Source organism: Cherax quadricarinatus, chromosome 1, assembly GCF_038502225.1.
Source record: "Cherax quadricarinatus isolate ZL_2023a chromosome 1, ASM3850222v1, whole genome shotgun sequence".
NCBI classification, from domain to species: Eukaryota; Metazoa; Arthropoda; class Malacostraca; order Decapoda; family Parastacidae; genus Cherax; species Cherax quadricarinatus.
In genome coordinates this window covers 78,233,481-78,257,437 of record NC_091292.1, presented here as the reverse complement: position 1 = coordinate 78,257,437, position 23,957 = coordinate 78,233,481, and the positions used below count along the sequence as shown (strand labels likewise).

At 50.6% G+C, this 23,957-nt stretch overlaps 1 protein-coding gene across 2 annotated transcripts in view; it reads right to left on the bottom strand.

The window, feature by feature from the left end:
- The window catches only part of LOC138852415 (uncharacterized), a 738,964-nt gene that overhangs the window by 40,198 nt on the left and 674,809 nt on the right, over nt 1–23,957 (bottom strand). The window contains exon 3 of one of the 2 annotated variants that reach the window (XM_070082996.1): nt 4,163–4,173. The exons of the other annotated variant lie outside the window; for it this stretch is intronic. The gene's annotated coding sequence lies outside the window, so the exon portion shown is untranslated. The remainder of the gene's footprint in view (nt 1–4,162; nt 4,174–23,957) is intronic. 2 annotated transcript variants of the gene reach the window in all.

Here is a 23,957-nt window from a genome sequence, read left to right as displayed (position 1 = left end):
GTTGGTGGTGGTGGCAGTAGCCGTGTTGGTGGTTGGTGGCAGTAGCCGTGTTGGTGGTTGGTGGCAGTAGCCGTGTTGGTGGTTGGTGGCAGTAGCCGTGTTGGTGGTTGGTGGCAGTAGCCGTGTTGGTGGTTGGTGGCAGTAGCCGTGTTGGTGGTTGGTGGCAGTAGCCGTGTTGGTGGTTGGTGGCAGTAGCCGTGTTGGTGGTGGTGGCAGTAGCCGTGTTGGTGGTGGTGGCAGTAGCCGTGTTGGTGGTGGTGGCAGTAGCCGTGTTGGTGGTGGTGGCAGTAGCCGTGTTGGTGGTGGTGGCAGTAGCCGTGTTGGTGGTTGGTGGTGGTGGCAGCCGTGTTGGTGGTTGGTGGCAGTAGCCGTGTTGGTGGCAGTAGCCGTGTTGGTGGCAGTAGCCGTGTTGGTGGCAGTAGCCGTGTTGGTGGCAGTAGCCGTGTTGGTGGCAGTAGCCGTGTTGGTGGCAGTAGCCGTGTTGGTGGTGGTGGTGGCAGTAGCCGTGGTGGTGGTGGTGGCAGTAGCCGTGTTGGTGGCAGTTGCCGTGTTGGTGGCAGTAGCCGTGTTGGTGGTTGGTGGCAGTAGCCGTGTTGGTGGTGGTGGCAGTAGCCGTGTTGGTGGTGGTGGCAGTAGCCGTGTTGGTGGTGGTGGCAGTAGCCGTGGTGGTGGTGGTGGCAGTAGCCGTGGTGGTGGTGGTGGCAGTAGCCGTGGTGGTGGTGGTGGTGGTGGTGGTGGTGGTGGTGGTGGTGGTGGTGGCAGTGGCCGTGGTGGTGGTGGTGGTGGCAGTAGCCGTGGTGGTGGTGGCAGTAGCCGTGGTGGTGGTGGCAGTAGCCGTGGTGGTGGTGGCAGTAGCCGTGGTGGTGGTGGCAGTAGCCGTGGTGGTGGTGGCAGTAGCCGTGGTGGTGGTGGCAGTAGCCGTGGTGGTGGTGGCAGTAGCCGTGGTGGTGGTGGTGGCAGTAGCCGTGGTGGTGGTGGTGGCAGTAGCCGTGGTGGTGGTGGTGGCGGCAGTAGCCGTGGTGGTGGTGGTGGCGGCAGTAGCCGTGGTGGTGGTGGTGGCGGCAGTAGCCGTGGTGGTGGTGGTGGCGGCAGTAGCCGTGGTGGTGGTGGTGGCGGCAGTAGCCGTGGTGGTGGTGGCGGCAGTAGCCGTGGTGGTGGTGGCGGCAGTAGCCGTGGTGGTGGTGGTGGTGGCGGCAGTAGCCGTGGTGGTGGTGGTGGTGGCGGCAGTAGCCGTGGTGGTGGTGGTGGTGGCGGCAGTAGCCGTGGTGGTGGTGGTGGTGGCGGCAGTAGCCGTGGTGGTGGCAGTAGCCGTGGTGGTGGTGGTGGTGGTGGCAGTAGCCGTGGTGGTGGTGGTGGTGGCGGCAGTAGCCGTGGTGGTGGTGGTGGCAGTAGCCGTGGTGGTGGTGGTGGCAGTAGCCGTGGTGGTGGTGGCAGTAGCCGTGGTGGTGGCAGTAGCCGTGGTGGTGGCAGTAGCCGTGGTGGTGGCAGTAGCCGTGGTGGTGGCAGTAGCCGTGGTGGTGGCAGTAGCCGTGGTGGTGGTGGTGGCAGTAGCCGTGGTGGTGGTGGTGGTGGCAGTAGCCGTGGTGGTGGTGGTGGTGGCAGTAGCCGTGGTGGTGGTGGTGGCAGTAGCCGTGGTGGTGGTGGTGGCAGTAGCCGTGGTGGTGGTGGTGGTGGCAGTAGCCGTGGTGGTGGTGGTGGCAGTAGCCGTGGTGGTGGTGGTGGTGGTGGTGGTGGTGGCGGCGGCAGTAGCCGTGGTGGCAGTAGCCGTGGTGGTGGTGGTGGTGGTGGTGGTGGTGGCAGTAGCCGTGGTGGTGGTGGTGGTGGTGGTGGCAGTAGCCGTGGTGGTGGTGGTGGTGGTGGCAGTAGCCGTGGTGGTGGTGGTGGTGGCAGTAGCCGTGGTGGTGGTGGTGGTGGTGGTGGTGGTGGTGGCAGTGGAAGCGAGTGGTGCAGCAAGATAGCGGTGTTGCTGATATCAAATCATTATGACTTAAATACGTATTATCAGCGAGCAACAGAGGTCAACCTCAGAGTGAGAGTGATGCAACTTGATCCTACATGACAAACTGACTATATAAAATTAAGAGAAGATAGGTGAAGATGGGAGGTAAAGCGAGGGACGGAGAGGAATACAAAAACGGGAAGAAAGACAGAATGAAAATTAATGCAAGAGAAAAATAAGTGGAAGAGAACACGTAAAACTACATAGTTCGATACAGGAAAACTGAAGTCAGAGCTGACCAAACAGTGCCTCGAAGAACTAACAGTGCCCTGAAGAACAGTGCCCTGAAGAACAACTAACAGTGCCTCGAAGAACTAAGTGCCCTGAAGAACCACTAACAGTGCCTCGAAGAACTACTAACAGTGCCCTGAAGAACCACTAACAGTGCCCTGAAGAACAGTGTCCTGAAGAACCACTAACAGTGCCTCGAAGAACTACTAACAGTGCCCTGAAGAACCACTAACAGTGCCTCGAAGAACTAACAGTGCCCTGAAGAACTACTAACAGTGCCCTGAAGAACAGTGTCCTGAAGAACCACTAACAGTGTCCTGAAGAACCACTAACAGTGCCCTGAAGAACCACTAACAGTGCCCTGAAGAACCACTAACAGTGCCTCGACGAACCACTAACAGTGCCTCGAAGAACCACTAACAGTGCCTCGAAGAACCACTAACAGTGCCTCGAAGAACCACTAACAGTGCCTTGAAGAACCACTAACAGTGCCTTGAAGAACCACTAACAGTGCCTCGAAGAACCACTAACAGTGCCTCGAAGAGCTAATAACAGTGCCCTGAAGAACAGTGCCCTAAAGAACCACTAACAGTGCCTCGAAGAACTACTAACAGTGCCCTGAAGAACCACTAACAGTGCCCTGAAGAACCACTAACAGTGCCTCGAAGAACCACTAACAGTGCCTCGAAGAACTAACAGTGCCCTGAAGAACCACTAACAGTGCCTCGGAGAACCACTAATAGTACCCTGAAGAACCACTAACAGTGCCTCGAAGAACCACTAACAATGCCTCGAAGAACCACTAACAATGCCTCGAAGAACCACTAACAGTGCCTCGAAGAACTAACAGTGCCCTGAAGAACCACTAACAGTGCCTCGGAGAACCACTAATAGTACCCTGAAGAACCACTAACAGTGCCTCGAAGAACCACTAGCAGTGCCTCGAAGAACCACTAACAGTGCCCTGAAAAACCACTAACAGTGCCCTGAAGAACCACTAACAGCACCTTGAACCACTAACAACACCTTGAAGAACCACTAATAGTGCCTTGAAGAACCACTAACAACACCTTAAAGAACCACTAACAGCACCTTGAACCACTAACACCTTGAAGAACCACTAACAGCACCTTGAACCACTAACAACACCTTGAAGAACCACTAACAGCACCTTGAACCACTAACAACACCTTGAAGAACCACTAACAGCACCTTGAACCACTAACAACACCTTGAAGAACCACTAACAGCACCTTGAACCACTAACAACACCTTGAACCACTAACAACACCTTGAAGAACCACTAACAGTGCCTTGAAGAACCACTAACAACACCTTAAAGAACCACTAACAGCACCTTGAACCACTAACAACACCTTGAAGAACCACTAACAGTGCCTTGAACCACTAAGAGTACCTTGAAGTGCCATGCCTCCTTTATATATGTGTTTTTAGAGTCATTGTTGGCGTTGTGGAACACTTGTCTGTCGTTAACTCTGACACTCAGTCAATAGTACGTATCAGTTACCGAGTCCTCAAATATACTATCAGTAGTAGCAGTAGTAGTTATTTAGTAACGTCAAGACAATGCCAGTTAGTGAAGGACACCAGTCAGTAACTAGTTAAACAATGGATAACAACAGTCAGTAACAAGATGGTTAAACAATAACAGAATTCACTTATTCAACAGAGATAAACAGTAAAAGCCAACGACGGTTCGACAACAGATATTAGAATACGCCAACAATAACGGCGCTATTGAAGTGTGAAGGTGAATAAGGTTATACAAGTTCACTCACACTTAAAACAAACACACACACATACACACAAACACACATAGCTACTTACCAAGGTCCAAGAACACGTACAACAGTCACTTACCAAAGACACTGAGAACCTTGCAAACTCTCCCACACTTCCACAAACACTTACTTCTCACGGACCTGAAACAAGAAGATATAACTATTAAGGAAACATATTAAAAATAATTTTATCGGATGGATATATATATATAATATCGTGCCGAATAGGTAAAATTGGTCAATTAGCAAGAAATTATTTAAAATTAAGTCCTTTCTAAATTTTCTCTTGTACGTTTAAATGTTTTTTTTCATTTATGTTAATGTAAAAATTAATAATGTTGTACCAAAAGAATCTTAGAAAACTTACCTAACGTTATAACAAGAGCAAGTTTTCTAAGGTTCTTTTGGTACAATATTACTAATTTTTGCATTAACATCAATGAAAAATACATCTTTAAAAGTATAAGAGAAAATTTTAGGACTTAATATAAGTGAGCTCTTGCCAATAGACCAATTTTACCTATTCGGCACAACACACACACACACACACACACACACACACACACACAAAGCTTTACAAAGAAGTTTGCAAGATCTTATACTAAAATCAATCGGAGTTTCAATATATAAATATATTTAAATAGTATATGCTGGTATATTTATGCAATCAAGGTTTGATCCGAGGAAAGGAGGGAAAGCTGTTAATAACGGTAGAATTTCCGTTAAAATATTAAACGGAGACAGATGCAGCTAATTTGACCAGTTGTTCTTGACAACGTTTTGCTCTCCAGGAACTCTGTCAAGCCGTAGCGGCTTGTCAAAGCCGCTACGGCTTTGACATCTGCGTCCATTTACCTAACAGGAATAATAAAGCTAAGCCAAATTATTGCCTAGGCTTTTGTAAACAATGTGGTAAGTAGCGCCTACTGCCCTCACTGACACTACGAGATGTCTTCTCATGTATAACTCTGCTCCACCTCTAGCTACCACAGTGTTACAAGAGTCAACACAAGAAATGGGACACCAGTGATGGTGCTCTTTAAAGTACTTGTGCTCTTGGGGTAGATATTAATGTGTGCTCACAACAGATTAGGTATTGATGTGTGCTCACAACAGATTAGGTATTGATGTGTGCTCACAACAGATTAGGTATTGATGTGTGCTCAGTAGATTAGGTATTGATGTGTGCTCACAACAGGCAAGATATCTGAGCGAGATGATGTACACACATCCTTTGTCTGTACGGTCAGTAAAACTTCTGAAGTGTTTGGAATGCCTCAAAGCACTCACTATGTGCTCCCTCCAGCAATAACGAGAAACATCTCTAGAAATATAAACATGAAATATATTTGAAGGCCAGATCCTTGACATACACACTACACCACAACACTTGTTACAGTGAGAAGTGTGGTAGGAAGTGCTGCCACAACAACTTACTGGAGTGAGAAGTGTAGCTGGAAGTGAAGAATCAACAAAGTGACAACCAGGGGGTGACAAGCACAGAATGTGTAAGAATTATTGTTCTTTGGTGAGAGTTAGACAAGTTTCTGTAGCGTGTGTAGGATCACCAAGTTTGCGGTGGTTATGTAGGCTGCAATAGTAACAGCCTGGTTAATCAGGTTACTAGGAAAGTTTAGTCTCAGGCCAAGTTGAGAATATACAAGATCTAAAAACTAGTGAGGTAGGTGTGTGTGTGTGTGTGTGTGAGACTTACATGACTCAGACACTACTCCCACCCCAACAGTCATCTCCCACTCCTCCCTCTCATCTCCCACTCATCCCTCCCTCTCATCTCCCACTTATCCCTCCCTCTCATCTCCCACTCATCCCTCTCATCTCCCACTCATCCCTCCCTCATCTCCCACTCATCCCTCCCACTCTTCCCTCCCCTACCTCCCACTCTTCCCTCATTCTCATCTCCCACTCTTCCCTCCCATCCCTCCCATCTCCCACTCTTCCCTCCCTCTCATCTACCACTCTCCCCTCCCTCCCCCTCATCTCCCACTCTCCCCTCCCTCCCTCTCATCTCCCACTCTCCCCTCCCTCCCCCTCATCTCCCGCTCTCCCCTCCCTCCCCCTCATCTCCCACTCTCCTCTCCCTCCCCCTCATCTCCCACTCTCCCCTCCATCTCCCACTCTCCCCTCCCTCCCCCTCATCTCCCTCTCGCCCATCATCTCCCCTCCCTCCCCCTCATCTCCCGCTCTCACCTCCTTCCCCCTCATCTCCCACTCTCCCCCTTATCCCCCTCTCCTCCCCTCATCTCCCCATCTCCCACCCCTCCCTGCCCCTCATCTCCCACACTCCCCTCCCTCCCATCTCCCGCTCTCCCCTTCCTCCCCCTTTCCCCTCCCTCCCCCTTTCCCCTCCCTCATCTCCCACTCTCCCCTCCCACCAACATCTCCCGCTCATCCCTTCCTCCCCATCTCCCACTCTCCCCTCCCTCTCCCCCTCATCTCCCACTCTCCCCTCCCTCCCCCTCATCTCCCACTCTCACCTCCCTCCCTCTCCCTCATCTCCCACTCCCACCTCCCTCCCTCTCCCTCATCTCCCACTCCCCTCCCTCATCTCCCACTCTCCCCTCCCATCTCCCACTCTCCCCTCCCTCCCATCTCCCACTCTCCCCTCCCTCCCCATCTCCCACTCTCCCCTCCCTCCCCTTCATCTCCCACTCTCCCCTCCCTCCCCCACAACTCCCACACTCCACACCCTCTCCTCCCACTCTCCCCTCCCTCCCCCTCATATCCCACTCTCCCCTCCCTCCCCATCTCCCACTCTCCCCTCCCTCCCCCTCATCTCCCACTGTCCCCTCCCTCTCCCTCACCTCCCACTCTCCCCTTCCTCTCCCTCACCTCCCACTCTCCCCTTCCTCTCCCTCACCTCCCACTCTCCCCTTCCTCTCCCTCACCTCCCACTCTCCCCTTCCTCTCCCTCAACTCCCACTCTCCCCTTCCTCTCCCTCACCTCCCACTCTCCTTCCTCTCCCTCACCTCCCACTCTCCCCTCCCTCACCTCCCACTCTCCCCTCCCTCTCCCTCACCTCCCACTCTCCCCTCCGTCTCCCTCACCTCCCACTCTCCCCTTCCTCTCCCTCACCTCCCACTCTCCCCTCCCTCTCCCTCACCTCCCACTCTCCCCTCCCTCTCCCTCACCTCCCACTCTCCCTCCCTCACCTCCCACTCTCCCCTCCCTCTCCCTCACCTCCCACTCCCCCCTCCCTCCCCCTCATCTCCCACTCTCCCTTCCCTCTCCCTCATCTCCCACTCTCCTCTCCCTCAACTCCCACTCTCCCCTCCCTACCCCACAACACCCACTTCTCCCCTCCCTCCCCCTCATCTCCCCTCCCCCTCATCTCCCACTCTCCCCTCCCCCTCATATCCCACTCTCCTCTCCCTCCCCATCATCTCCCACTCTCCCCTCCCTCCCCATCATCTCCCACTCTCCTCTCCCTCATCTCCCACTCTCCTCTCCCTCATCTCCCACTCTCCCCTCCCTCCCCCTCATCTCCCACTCTCCCCTTCACCTCCCACTCTCCCCTCCCTCCCCCTCATCTCCCACTCTCCCCTACATCTCCCACTCTCCCCTCCCTCCCCCTCATCTCCCACTCTCCCCTCCCTCCCCCTCATCTCCCACTCTCTCCTCCCTCCCCCTCATCTCCCACTCTCCCCTCCCTCCCCTCATCTCCCACTCTCCCCTCCCTCCCCCTTCATCTCCCACTCTCCCCTCCCTCCCCCAACATCTCCCACTCTCCCCTCCCTCCCCCTCATCTCCCACTCTCCCCTCCCTCCCCCTCTCCCCTCCCTCCCCCTCATCTCCCACTCTCCCCTCCCTCCCCCTCATCTCCCACTCTCCCCTCCCTCCCCCTCATCTCCCACTCTCCCCTCCCTCCCCCTCATCTCCCACTCTCCCCTCCCTCCCCCTCTCCCCTCCCTCCCCCTCATCTCCCACTCTCCCCTCCCTCCCCCTCATCTCCCACTCTCCCCTCCCTCCCCCTCATCTCCCACTCTCCCCTCCCTCCCCCTTCATCTCCCACTCTCCCCTCCCTCCCCCTCATCTCCCACTCTCCCCTCCCTCCCCCTCATCTCCCACTCTCCCCTCCCTCCCTGTGGCATGCAAAGAGTACGTAACCTTTATTCGGCGCATGTACACACCCTCATTTACAGGCTATCTCCCCCAACCAGCGAACCAGGTTGCTAAGAGTTGATGATGGGGCTCCGTCGTTCAACTAGTGACCAGGTTCTAGCCAATAAGAAGATGGTTTTGGCAATCGCAGAGGTTATGTGGGTACCGCACTCCTGTCTGCCCTTGTCATTCCGATTCTAGAGCTTGTTGAAGCACGGTCTGCTATCTTGTGGCTTCTATTTCTGCCTTGCTTACCGTGGAGTGCACTATACTTATCTCTGTACATAGTGTACATATTGCTGTTCTAAATTGGTGAAGGATAATACAAGTCTAAACTTTTTCTGCTGTGTTTATTTTGCTCCCATTACACCCGGGATAACAGGCCATTTGGATTCCTGGGTTGTAATATGGGTCGCCTGTCCGAGAGCTGGAGCTGGACTTAGAGAAACGGTTGAGTTTAGGGTGAAGCTCGTAGCAGGAACATTGTGCAGCTTGCTGTCTGGCATTGCTTTACAAATTTTGCGTGTCAGTTGCTTTATGATCAGCCTTGCTATTGTGTGATCGTTCAACAGCTCGCTACTAGCTTGTTCGGTGTGCTCGCTTCGCTACGGTCAATCTTCTAGAACAGTGTAGCTGTCTGGCATTGCTTTACAAATTTTGCGTGTCAGTTGTTACTAGCCTGTTCGGTGTGGAGAATTTTGCAGTCGGCTTTGCTTGTATGCGTATTCTGCAATCGTACTGTGCATAGCTAAGCGTGTTCTGCAAATTAACGTGTTACGTTGGGGTATTCTGCAATCGTACTGTGCATAGCGAATAACTTATGCCACCTAGACGAGTCAGACGTCTGGTGTCGGCATATACTTTGCATAACCTACCTAAATTGTCCCTACAGCGTTGTTGGCAAATTGCTCGTTCCATTGGCATTACATACAAACGCACTCTCACAGCTGCGCAACTGCGTTCACTGATTGCTGACAAACTTATAGAAGAAGAGATGGCACATCAGACTCCTCCCTCTACGGGAGCTAGGGCAAAAACTCCTGTTCCCGCAGGAGGAAGATGATACACCTACGGAGCAAAATGGTCAGTATAGTGCAGCTGGGTTGTCTCGGGGTGAATCAGCGTCGTTGGCACTTGAGCTGGCAAAAATTTATCTTGAGCAAACTAGGGAACAGAGAGCATTCGCAAGGGAAGAATATGATAGGGAAAGAGAAAGGAGGCAGTTTTCGCATTCTGTAAATAATTTTAGTTTACAGAAAGGAGTACAGTTTGTTCCCCGCTTCAATGAGGCCGAACCAGAGCAATTTTTCGAAAGCTTCGAAAATCAGGCTCGAGCCTTAAGGTGGCCGGAACAGCATTGGGCATCGTTGGTTCATACAACATTATTGGGTAAGGCACAGGAATTTACGTCAGTATTAAATGACGTTGAATTTTCTGATTATCAAGTAGTGAAGACCACAGTGTTGGGAGCATATACATGTATCCCAGCCAAATAAACGAAATTTTAAGCTGGGCAGACGACAGCTTGGTCAATCCTTAGTGGACTTTGTGAGACAGCAAACCAAAGCTTTTACCAGATGGTATAAAGCAAGTGGTGTCTCTACCTTTGAGGAGCTAGTGCAGCTTATTCTGATTGATAACCTGCTGGAGTCTGTGGGACCAGAGGTTAGAGTCTTTCTGCAGGATCGTGACTTAACCACTGCATTGGAGGCAGCCAGGTTGGCTGATACCTTCGAAACTAACCGCTCCTTGTCCGAGCGGTCCCGTCTCTCTTTTCAACAGCCTGGCATGAGCAGAGATCGTCAACCTTGGAGAATAAAGTGCCAGCCGGAGGGAGAACGTCTACGTCAGCCAACTAAGTCACCTGGTGAGCCGCGTTTCTCAACATATGGTCCACCTGCGGAGAGGCAAAAAACTCATGGTGCATCTCGACAACAGTATCCAGAACGACACCATTTGCAACGTCAACAGGGAGTAAAGGGCAAGCCTGTCGTCTGCTTCCTCTGCAACAAAGTAGGTCACATCCGTCCCAACTGCCCCCATAAACCCCAACCCATTGGGAAAATCTCTAATATCCCTAGTAACATGTCCCCTAGAGAAGTAGAAAAAGGTATGGCCCCTTATTATTGCAAGAGTCTTATTTCCCTTCAGGAAAACTCAAACAATTAAAGTAAAGACCTTTAGAGATACTGGAGCATATTGCTCACTTGTAAGAGAAGGAATATTACCCCTTTCAGAGAATACTTCTTTGAATTCCTCTGTTTTATTGGAAGCATTTGGAGGAGCTATATATTCTGTTCCTTTGCATGAAATTTATGTACAGTGCAAATATTACACTGGGTACTTGACTGTAGGTGTCTCAAAAGGATTTCCCATGAAAGATGCCATGTTATTACTGGGTAATAACATTACTACTGTTAGTTCGTGTCCTGAACCTATGATTAATTCTGCTCCGGTGTTGGCTATAACTCGGGCAACATCCTAAGGGTTGTCTGGAGAGAATGTTGACCTATCCCCAGGTTGCAGGATTGCCAGATGTCTCTGTTTCCATGCCCGAGGGACTGTCCTTCCGGGAGGAACAACGAAAGGACCCTTCTTTAAAATTCGCTTTTCAGGCAGCCATGGGTAAATCCTCTTTGGGTCATCCGGTCAAGTATGAAGTTAAAAAAGATTATTTGATCTGCACAGACTGGTAAGGAGATAGAGGGCCGGCAATTGTTTAACAGGTTAGTAGTTCCAACAAAGTATAGACCTCAATTAAATATAGCTCATAATACGTCATTAGGAGGTCACTTAGGAATTACAAAAACCTTGTATAGAATCACAAAAGAATTTTATTGGTCAAAATTAAAGATGTGGAGAATCATATTAGGTGTTACCGAGAATGTCAGCAAGTTGGGAAACCTGGACATTCCATTAAACCTGCACCTCTCCAACCTATACCTGCTGATGGAGAACCTTTTGCAGATTTAATTATAGATTGTGTAGGCCCACTACCTAGGTCAAAGTCTGGAAATCAGTATTTATTTACGATTATGGATAAAGTAACCAGATACCCTGAAGCAATTCCCATGCGTAGTATTAATACTATTCTCAAAGCTTTAACCAAATTAATTTCTTGTTTTGGCATTCCTAAAACTATTCAAAGTGATCAAGGTACTAACTTCACTGCCAAAGCATTTAGGGAAGTATTAACTAGGTTAGGGATAATCCACAACTTATCCACTGCCTATCATCCTCAGTCCCAAGGCGCCTTGGAAAGATTCCATCAGACATTAAAAACTATGATGAGAACTTTTTGCATGCACTTTCCTACAGACTGGGATGAATCACTACCTTTGTTGCTGTTCTCAGTACGAGAGACGGTGCAAGAGTCTACAGGGTAGTCCTTTTGAGCTGATCTTTGGGCACAATGTACGAGGTCCTCTTCGGGTGCTCAAAGAAGGATGGATGGGAGAAGACGTTAGCTCAACACTCTACAACCCGTCTTCAAGGTTGCAGGTGGCACGTCAGTTAGCCAAGGCTAACCTAAAGACAGCTCAAAGTAAGATGAAACAGAGGTATGACAGAAGTACAAAATTCCGCTCCTTCCATCCAGGAGACAAGGTGTTGGTGCAGGAACCTATACCTGGCCACACCTTGAAAGCTAGATTTACGGGACCTATGCAGATTGTAAGTAGATTATCTGATTTAAATTATGTGGTAGCTCCCATTGATAAGACTTCAAAAACTAAAACTTACCACATTAATCAAATAAAGGCTTTTCATACAGCAGATAAAGTCCCAGTAATGACTGTCCTCTACTTCTGAGGACGACTCTGACTCTTTGCACTATCTCTGAAATTAATATTAAACTTTCAAATTCTGTCCTCCTCAAGGATCCTAGCCCTTTAATGGAGGGATTATCTGAAATGCAAGCAACAAATTTAACGGAGCTTCTACAGTCATATCCTAATATTTTTTCGGATGTGCCGAAAAAATGTACGTTAGGTTATCATGATGTAGATGTGGGAAACTATAAACCAATTAAACTCTCCCCCTACAGAGCTAATCCTGAAAAGCAAAGGCTACTTCAGCAGGAAGTAGAATTTTTGTTAAAGCATGGTTTAGTGGAGGAGTCATCTAGTCCATGGGCTTCACCGTGCATCCTTGTGAAGAAGACTGATGGAGGGTTTCGTATGTGTACAGACTACCGTAAGGTGAACGAGGTCACCATTACAGATGCTTACCCTCTTCCTCGTCTGGATGACGTAATTGACTTTGTGGGTAAGGCTACTTTTGTGTCCAAGTTAGATCTCCTTAAAGGCTACTATCAGGTATCTTTGACAGATAAGGCGAAGGAAATCTCTGCCTTCGTAATTCCAGGTCATTATCAATACACAGTTACCCCCTGTGGAATGAAAAATTCCCCCTCTTCATTCCAGAAACTTATCCATCAGGCTATTAACGGACTTGAAGGCACGGCAGCGTACCTAGATGATATTGTTGTGGTGTCTGATACTTGGGATCAACACCTACTTAGACTTGAGGCTCTTTTTGAGACCTTTAAGAGTTCCCATTTAACAGTTAATTTATCTAAATCTTCCTTTGGCCAGGCCACTGTCACTTTTCTAGGCCATGAAGTAGGTAGTGGTAAAGTTGCACCTAAACTTGCTAAAGTTCTTTCTATTAAAGATTATCCAGTTCCTCATGAGAGGAAATCTCTTCGTTTCCTAGGCATGATAGGATTTTACAGAAGATTCTGTAAGAATTTCTCAGGTATTGTAGCCCCTCTTACCTCTCTTACCAGTCACAAAGTTCCCTATAATTGGACCTCAGACTGTAACACTGCTTTTAATAAAGCAAAAAGATTGTGTACTGCACCCATTCTCTTGTCTCCAGACTTCTCCAAACCTTTTTCATTACAGGTTGATGCTTGTGAGTCTGGGGTTGGGGCAGTACTATTACAAATCGGGAACAAGGAGTTGCAGCCTGTAGCATACTTTTCAGCCAAGTTCCAGCCACATCAGAGGGCTTACTCTACCATTGAAAAAGAAGCCCTCGCGCTGGTACTGGCTTTGGAGCATTTCGATGTTTGTGGGCCAGACATCGCAGGTGGTCAGTCACAGTCTACAGTGATCACAATCCTCTAGTATATCTCCAAGCCATGAAGAACCACAACACAAGGCTTATGCGCTGGACGCTAAGGCTGCAGCCCTATAATATTTCCATTAAATATATTGCCGGCAAAGAAAATATGTTGGCAGACTCTTTATCTAGAGTATAATATTTTATTTAGGTTAGGATGTTATTTGTGGTAACCCCTTTCCACGCTTTTTTTTTATCCCCTGGTGTGGGTTTTTTTTTTTAGTGAGGGGATGCGGGCTACCGTCCGCCTGTATCTTGGACCTATGCTAGCCTGTCTGACTGCTGTCTCACTCTAAGTTTAGGGTTTGGCTTTTGGTCACGAGAAAAGCTGAGCTCTAAGAGTTGGATGGTGGAGAGGAAAGGCGGTCCCATTATTTTGTGCCATGGCGGCACGGTTACCACTGGGAGGTGGCAGCCTAATCCTGAGCCTTCTCGGGGTGGGGTGTGGCATGCAAAGAGTACGTAACCTTTATTCGGCGCATGTACACACCCTCATTTATAGGCTATCTCCCCCAACCAGCGAACCAGGTTGCTAAGAGTTGATGATGGGGCCCCGTCGTTCAACTAGTGACCAGGTTCTAGCCAATAAGAAGATGGTTTTGGCAATCGCAGAGGTTATGTGGGTACCGCACTCCTGTCTGCCCATGTCATTCCGATTCTAGAGCTGGTTGAAGCACGGTCTGCTATCTTGTGGCTTCTATTTCTGCCTTGCTTACCGTGGAGTGCACTATACTTATCTCTGTACATAGTGTACATATTGCTGTTCTAAATTGGTGAAGGATAATATAAGTCTAAACTTTTTCTGCTGTGTTTATTTTGCTCCCATTACACACGGGATAACAGGCCATTTGGATTTCTGGGTTGTAATACTCCCCCTTCATCTCCCACTCTCCAATCCCTCTCCCTCATCTCCCACTCTCCCCTCCCTCCCCCTCATCTCCCACTCTCCCCTCCCTCCCCATCTCCCACTCTCCCCTCCCTCCCTCCCCTTCATCTCTCACTCTCCCCTCCCTCCCCCACTCTCCCACTCCCTCCCCCCATCTCATCTCCCTCCCCCCCCTCATCTCCCACTCTCCCCTCCCCCCCATCTCCCACTCTCCTCTCCCTCCCCCTCATCTCCCACTCTCCCCTCCCCCTCATCTCCCACTCCCTCATCTCCCACTCTCCCCTCCCCCTCATCTCCCACTCCCTCATCTCCCACTCTCCCCTCCCTCCCCCTTCATCTCCCACTCTCCCCTCCCTCATCCTTCATCTCTTACTCTCCCCTCCCTCATCCCCACTTCATCTCTTACTCTCCCACTCTCCCCTCCCCCTTCATATCCCACTCTCCCCCTTCATCTCCCACTCTCATCTCTTACCCTCCCTCATCTCCCACTCTCCCATCTCCCCTCCCTCATCTCTTACTCTCCCCTCCCTCCCCCTTCATCTCTTACTCTCCCCTCCCTCCCCCTTCATCTCTTACTCTCCCCTCCCTCCCCCTTCATCTCTTACTCTCCCCTCCCTCCCCCTCATCTCCCACTCTCCCCTCCCTTCCCTTTCATCTCCCACTCTCCTCTCCCTCCCCCTTCATCTCCCACTCTCCCCTCCCTTCCCTTTCATCTCCCACTCTCACCTCCCTCCCCCTCATCTCTTACTCTCCCCTCCCTTCCCCTTCATCTCTTACTCTCCCCTCCCTCCCCCTTCATCTCTTACTCTCCCTTCCCTCCCCCTTCATCTCTTACTCTCCCCTCCCTCCCCCTTCATCTCTTACTCTCCCCCTCTCCCCCTTCATCTCTTACTCTCCCCTCCCTCATCCCTTCATCTCTTACTCTCCCCTCCCTCCCCCTCATCTCCCACTCTCCCCTCCCTCCCCCTCATCTCCCACTCTCCCCTCCCTCCCCCTCATCTCCCACTCTCCCCTCCCTCCCCCTCATCTCCCACTCGTCTCACACTTATACTATAAAAACAATAAATCCTGGCGGCTGTGTCTCCCCTCCCCCTGTTGACCTGACTCCTCCCCTCCCCCTGTTGACCTGACGCCTCCCCTCCCCCTGTTGACCTGACTCCTCCCATCCCCCTGTTGACCTGACTCCTCCCCTCCCCCTGTTGACCTGACGCCTCCCCTCCCCCTGTTGACCTGACTCCTCCCATCCCCCTGTTGACCTGACTCCTCCCCTCTTGACTGACTGTTGACCTGACTCCTCCCATCCCCCTATTGACCTGACTCCCATCCCTCTGTTGACCTGACTCCTCCCATCCCCTGTTGACCTGACTCCTCCCCTCTTGACCAGACTCCTCCCCTCCCCTCGTTGACCCGACTCCTCCCCTCCCCTTGTTGACCCGACTCCTCCCCTCCCCTCGTTGACCCGACTCCTCCCCTCGTTGACCCGACTCCTCCCCTTCGTTGACCTGACTCCTCCCCTCCCCTCGTTGACCCGACTCCTCCCCCTCCCCTCGTTGACCCGACTCCTCCCCTCCCCTCGTTGACCCGACTCCTCCCCTCCCCTCGTTGACCCGACTCCTCCCCTCCCCTCGTTGACCCGACTTGTTGACCCGACTCCTCCCCCTCCCCTCGTTGACCTGTTGACCCGACTCCTCCCCCTCCCCTCGTTGACCCGACTTGACCCGACTCCTCCCCTCCCCCTGTTGACCTGGCTCTTCCCCCCTCCCGGTTGAACCTCTTCCCCCTCCCCCTGTTGCTCCTCTCCCCGTTGACCCGACTCCTCCCCTCCCCTTGTTGACACTCCTCCCCTCCCCCTGTTGACTGGCTCTTCCCCCCCCCTGTTGACCTGGCTTGACCTGGCTCCTCTCCCCGCCTGTTCATCTGGCTCTTCCCCCTCCCCCTGTTGACCCGACTCCTCCCCTCCCCCTGTTGACCCGATTCCTCCCCTCCCCCTGTTGACCCGACTCCTCCCCTCCCCCTGTTGACCCCCTGTTGACCCGACTCCTCCCCTCCCCCTGTTGACCCGACTCCTCCCCTCCACCTGTTGACCCGACTCCTCCCCTCCCCCTGTTGACCCGACTCCTCCCCTCCCCCTGTTGACCTCCCCTCCCCCTGTTGACCCGACTCCTCCCCTCCCCCTGTTGACCCGACTCCTCCCCTCCCCCTGTTGACCTGTTGACTGACCCCTCCCCCTGTTGACCTGACCCCCCTCCCCCTGTTGACCTGGCTCTCCCCCTCCGCCTGTCCTGATCTGGCTCTTCCCCCCCTCCCTGTTGACCTGGCTCCTCTCCCCGCCTGTTGATCTGGCTCTTCCTCCCCTCCCTGTTTACCTGGATCCTCTCCCCGCCTGTTGATCTGGCTCTCTCCCCCCCTCAGTTGACCTGGCTTTGTTGACCTGGCTCCTCCCGTCAGTTGACCTGGCTTCTCCCCCCGCCTGTTGACCTGGCTCCTCCCCTCGCATCTGCCCTACCCCAGGATACTCAACCTGGAACTTTTGACCCACCAGGCTGTGTTGGCAGCTTGTTAGCAAGTCAAACACCACTCAATTGACAGAACACATCCTAGGATAAACTTGGAAAGATTTGTGGGTGTTTTGTCAACTAAGTAACCGAGACACTCAGAATATTTGGCGAAGTCTCACCCATAAATCACGTTTTTCTTTTCAAGTGAAAGAAAACTCGGCACCAGTGAGCCAGTGAGTGTTTGTCAGTGTTGCCCATCACTGGTATACCAGTGGTTCTTAGTGTTGCCCATCACTGGTATACCAGTGGTTCTTAGTGTTGCCCATCACTGGTATACCAGTGGTTCTTAGTGTTGCCCATCACTGGTATACCAGTGGTTCTTAGTGTTGCCCATCACTGGTATACCAGTGGTTCTTAGTGTTGCCCATCACTGGTATACCAGTGGTTCTTAGTGTTGCCCATCACTGGTATACCAGTGGTTCTTAGTGTTGCCCATCACTGGTATACCAGTGGTTCTTAGTGTTGCCCATCACTGGTATACCAGTGGTTCTTAGTGTTGCCCATCACTGGTATACCAGTGGTTCTTAGTGTTGCCCATCACTGGTATACCAGTGGTTCTTAGTGTTGCCCATCACTGGTATACCAGTGGTTCTTAGTGTTGCCCATCACTGGTATACCAGTGGTTCTTAGTGTTGCCCATCACTGGTATACCAGTGGTTCTTAGTGTTGCCCATCACTGGTATACCAGTGGTTCTTAGTGTTGCCCATCACTGGTATACCAGTGGTTCTTAGTGTTGCCCATCACTGGTATACCAGTGGTTCTTAGTGTTGCCCATCACTGGTATACCAGTGGTTCTTAGTGTTGCCCATCACTGGTATACCAGTGGTTCTTAGTGTTGCCCATCACTGGTATACCAGTGGTTCTTAGTGTTGCCCATCACTGGTATACCAGTGGTTCTTAGTGTTGCCCTTCACTGGTATACCAGTGGTTCTTAGTGTTGCCCATCACTGGTATACCAGTGGTTCTTAGTGTTGCCCATCACTGGTATACCAGTGGTTCTTAGTGTTGCCCATCACTGGTATACCAGTGGTTCTTAGTGTTGCCCATCACTGGTATACCAGTGGTTCTTAGTGTTGCCCATCACTGGTATACCAGTGGTTCTTAGTGTTGCCCATCACTGGTATACCAGTGGTTCTTAGTGTTGCCCATCACTGGTATACCAGTGGTTCTTAGTGTTGCCCATCACTGGTATACCAGTGGTTCTTAGTGTTGCCCATCACTGGTATACCAGTGGTTCTTAGTGTTGCCCATCACTGGTATACCAGTGGTTCTTAGTGTTGCCCATCACTGGTATACCAGTGGTTCTTAGTGTTGCCCATCACTGGTATACCAGTGGTTCTTAGTGTTGCCCATCACTGGTATACCAGTGGTTCTTAGTGTTGCCCATCACTGGTATACCAGTGGTTCTTAGTGTTGCCCATCACTGGTATACCAGTGGTTCTTAGTGTTGCCCATCACTGGTATACCAGTGGTTCTTAGTGTTGCCCATCACTGGTATACCAGTGGTTCTTAGTGTTGCCCATCACTGGTATACCAGTGGTTCTTAGTGTTGCCCATCACTGGTATACCAGTGGTTCTTAGTGTTGCCCATCACTGGTATACCAGTGGTTCTTAGTGTTGCCCATCACTGGTATACCAGTGGTTCTTAGTGTTGCCCATCACTGGTATACCAGTGGTTCTTAGTGTTGCCCATCACTGGCCCCCATACCAGTGGCTTAGTGTTCCCATCTGGTATACCATGGTTCCATGTTGCCCACGCATACCCAGTCCTTAGTGTTGCCCATCACTGTATACCAAGCGGTTCTGTGTTCCCATTCTGGTATTACCAAGTGGCTTCTTATGCTTGCCCATCACTGCATACCAGTGGCCTTCTTAGTGTTGCCCAATCAACGGTTTATGCTTACAGTTGTTGATTTTTTTCACTTGGTATACCAGTGGTTCTTAGTTTTGTTGCCCATTCCACCGGTAAATTACCAGTTCCTTAGTGTTGCCCATCACTGGTTTACCAGTGGTTCTTAGTTGTTGCCCTTCACGGTATACCAGTGGTTCTTTAAGTGTTGCCCATCACTGGTAACCAGTGGCTTAGTGTTGCTTCCCGGTTATACCAGTGGCTTAGTGCCCCTTCTGGTATCTCCAGTGGTTCTTAGTGCCCTTCCACTGGTATACCAGGTGGTTCTTAGTGTTGCCCATTCACTGTATACCAGTGGTTCTTAGTGTTGCCCTTCACTGGTATACCAGTGGTTCTTAGTGTTGCCCTTCACTGGTATACCAGTGGTTCTTAGTGTTGCCCATCACTGGTATACCAGTGGTTCTTAGTGTTGCCCATCACTGGCTTTACTTAACCACTCCTCGGACCATCCAACAAAGACCAGAGTAGTAAGACAAGGAACACTGGAGGCGCTGGCCAGGTCTTGCGCCTCCAGTGCTATGTTTAAGACGAAGTGCTAAACCCGCGGGAGGAGGAATGGGGTTTATACTTCACCTGGGAATGGGAGGTAATCAGGTACGATCTAAGGGAGGATGTACAACCCCCACCCCCCTTCCCTTCACCCTCACGAAGCTCTCAGAAACAGTGTCTCACACCTACTAGTGAAGGATGCATAGTGGTGCTGAGCCTTTGCTGCCTTCCCACATGTACGGACTGGTGTCCCACTGCCCCCCCGCAACAACTACACTCCACGCTACCCACCACCTCAGTCAACGTTCTCTTCCCCTGGATTCCAATGCTATACGAGGCAATTTCCTCTGCCGAGTCCCAATTAACGTTTCATTATTTTTTCTTCAAGTGATTTTCTTCCTAAATTCCACCATCATATTAGAGTTCTGATCAGCCAATGTTCTCTGGTTTACAACGTTTCTCCTTCCAAGACTTCGCTAGACTCCAGACAGGATCTTCCAGCAAGTAACAATTTTAAAAGTGTGTACATATTTCTACTAACGCTGCGGTCGTCCGTCGCCAAGGGAAGGTGACGCAACCCCCTCCCTGAAAAAAAGGGTAAGACAGTCATTCAACGTTTCGTTAGACGTGACAAGTACGGGGACTTTCAACTACATCATCTACGCCTCTCCTTCACAGTACAGGCAGTGCCAACAACAACGGCAGTGCCAGCTAAAAAATCTACGCCCTACCTTCACAGTTGACAGTGCCACCTACAACTACGCCTCATCTTCACAGTAGGGACAGTGCCAGATACAACATCTACGCATCATCACCACAGGAGAGACAGTGCCAGCTACAACAACTACGCCTCATCTTCACAGCAGATAGTGCCAGCTACAACAACGCCTCACCTTCACAGTACAGGCAGTGCCAGCTACAACAACTACGCCTCACCTTCACAGAAGTGGCAGTGCCAGCTACAACTACGCCTCACCTTCACAGTAGAGGCAGTGCCAGCTACAACTACGCCTCACCTTCACGGTACAAGCAGTGCCAGCTACAACTATGCCTCATCTTCACAGTACAGGCAGTGCCAGCTACAACAACTACGCCTCACCTTCACAGTAGAAGCAGTGCCAGCTACAACTACGTCTCACCTTCACAGAGACAGTGCCAGCTACAACTACGTCTCACCCTCACAGTAGAGACAGTTCCAGCTACAACTACTCCTCACCTTCACAGAGACAGTGCCGCCTACAACTACGCCTCACCTTCATAGTAGAGCCAGTGCCAGCTGCAACTACGCCCTTCACAGTAGAGGCAGTGCCAGCTACAACTACGCCTCACCTTCACAGCAGAATGTGCCAGCTACAACTACGCCTCACCTTCACAGTAGAGACAGTGCCAGCTACAACTACGCCTCACCTTCACAGTCGAGAGTGCCACCTACAACTACGGCTCACTTTCATAGTAGAGCCAGTGCCAGCCACAACTACGCCCTTCCTTCACAGTAGAGACAGTGCCAGCTACAACCACGCCTCACCTTCACAGTAGAGACAGTGCCAGCTACAGCTACGCCTCACCTTCACAGTAGACACAGTGCCAGCTACAACTATGCCTCACCTTCACAGTAAAGACAGTGCCAGCTACAACAACGCCCTTCCTTCACAGAGAGGCAGTGCCAGCTGCAACTACACCTGTCCTTCACAGTAGAGAATGCCAGCTACAAAAACTACACTTTCACAGTAGAGAGTCCAGCTACAACTACGCCTCATCTTCATAGTAGAGCCAGTGTCAGCTACAACTACGCCCTTCCTTCACAGTAGAGGCAGTGCCAGCTACAACAACTACGCCTCACCTTTACAGTAAAGACAGTGCCAGCTACAACAACTACGCCTCACCTTCACAGTAGATACAGTGCCAGCTACAACTACGCCTCACCTTTACTGTAGAGACAGTGTACTATGTACGTCTAGATACTTTACAGGCGATGCTGTAGTCTACACAGTGGTGGAGGTAAAACTCAATACACAGCTTCAAGAGCAGATATGATTAGGCCCAAGAGACCAGAAGTCAGTGGTGCGGATCAAGGTGGGCCAGGAGCTAAGCCCGAAAACCCCCTCCCCCACCCACAAACATGTCGGTGTACACACACACACACACACACACACGAAAATTAGATACATAATTCCAACATTCAGACGGTATTTCCATTGTTAAGACATAGTTTAGACAGGAGTACGTTAATCCTCTCCACCTTCCCACCCAGGTGGTGCCAGGAGACTGAACCAGCCTAAGTTTTCTCATAATCCCTTGTCCCCCCACCCCCACACATCCCCCCCCCCCCGGTCAGTCTGGGAGGCGACAGTGACTACAGTTCTACTGGAGAGAAATGTTTAAACCTGCCGTAGTTACTGTACCCCCTATCCAAGTGTGATGCTTGTTGGCACACTCAACCCGGCGACCACACTCAACCCGGCACCACCACTCCCCTCCTGGCCCCACAGACCACACTCAACCCTGGCGACCCCACACTCCCCAACCGGCGACCACACTCCAACCCTGGCGACCCCACACAACCCCTCCTGGCGACCACACTCAACCTGGCGACAGTGCCAGCTACAACAACTACGCCTCACCTTCACAGTAGACAGTGCCAGCTACAACAACTACGCCTCACCTTCACAGTAGACACACAGTAGAGACCACACTCAACCTGGCGACCACACTCAACCCGGCGACCACACTCAACCCGGCGACCACACTCAACCCGGCGACCACACACAACCTGGCGACCACACACGGCGACCAGGCCAATTTAAATAAACGGTTGTTGGTAACCAAATTTTTGCTGGAGATGGTTGACCTTTCAAGGAATTTCTCACAACCTTTGGTCCAAGATTACTTTAAGGCATCAATAGTTATTGACACAAAATTAAATTGTTATTAGTAATAAATTTTGAAAAATAAATGGGATTTGAAATTTCAAATTTATTGATTGCCTTTAGGCATTCCCTATATTATTGACGGTTAAAATTGAACATAAAAATAAACCATGCGGGGGCAATGCCACCCCCACCTCAATAGGTGAGCAACGTGACAAGACAACCGTGACTTACATCAATCAACATAGACAGAAACAATGTGAGGTATACTGTAGCCTCATCATCAATGGAGGTGTATCCCAAACAATACTTGTACTGGTTGGTGTGTCCTTACAACCTCCTTTAACCCCAACAAGCGCATCCCGAGTCCACGGAACCCTAAAGTTTCACAAAATCCTAGCTGGCATAGAACCCCCAGGGCTCCCTGATGTCCCAGCTAGAGCTCCGTGGAACCCAGTTTGAAGACGCCGTTGGTGGCAGAGGATGGTTCCATGTATACAAGAGCAAATGTGAATGTTCGACATCCAGTAACAGAGGTGGGCCCGGGAACTAGTCCTCAAGTACTGTAAACTTACATAGGTGGATGTGAAAGAGAGAGAGAGAGAGAGAGAGAGAGAGAGAGAGAGAGAGAGAGAGAGAGAGAGAGAAACTGGTCCAGCGTCATACAAGCTTGTACGCAGCAACACACAAATATTAAATATTAATTGCATAATTGGGAGATTACCTGCTACAAGTTCTGACTTACTACATGCTTGTCCACCGGCTTACCTGCCTTCTTGTCTGATTGCCCACCTGTTACCTTGCCTGTCCACCCACCTACTCTACCTGCTCTTCTCTACGTCTACTAACCAGGAAACTATCGTCGGAACGCTACAGTAGGTTTATCGTAAAGGAGATATATAACCCTATGTCTTATACCCAAGCGCTGTGGGAGCACAAGCAGTGTTGTCGAGATCATTATTCTTGACAAAAATGAATCGTATGCAAATTCGCGCAGGCTAGTGAAGGAGTGTTGCATGGTGTGTTGCATGGTGTTTTGCATGGTGTTACAGGGTGCTTGTTACACCACGTTGTCGAATGTATAAAGCTTCTCCTGGCGCCACGTTACAGGAATCATCACAATCCCTCACAGCAAGGCCCATAAAGCTGCCAAAGGCTTGACACCGTGCTCCTTAATAGGGAGGTCGGCGGATTCAAACCAAAATTATTCACAGTGGCGCTGAATTCAAGCCAGAATGATTCACGGTGCCATTGAATTCAAAGTATAGTTACTCACGGCGCCTCTGCATTCGAATCTGTCTCTTTCACACAACTGATAAATTGGTAAGCTCACTGGAGGAGGTAGCAAGGAGTGAACACCGGCCACAACACACTAGCTAAAGTGAACACCAGCCACAACACACACTAGCTAGCTAAAGTGAACACCAGCCACAACACACACTAGCTAGCTAAAGTGAACACCAGCCACAACACACACTAGCTAAAGTGAACACCAGCCACAACACACACTAGCTAAAGTGAACACCAGCCACAACACACACTAGCTAAAGTGAACACCAGCCACAACACACACTAGCTAAAGTGAACACCAGCCACAACACACACTAGCTAAAGTGAACACCAGCCACAACACACACTAGCTAAAGTGAACACCAGCCACAACACACACTAGCTAAAGTGAACACCAGCCACAACACACACTAGCTAAAGTGAACACCAGCCACAACACACACTAGCTAAAGTGAACACCAGCCACAACACACACTAGCTAAAGTGAACACCAGCCACAACACACTAGCTAAAGTGAACACCAGCCACAACACACACTAGCTAAAGTGAACACCAGCCACAACACACACTAGCTAAAGTGAACACCAGCCACAACACACACTAGCTAAAGTGAACACCAGCCACAACACACACTAGCTAAAGTGAACACCAGCCACAACACACACTAGCTAAAGTGAA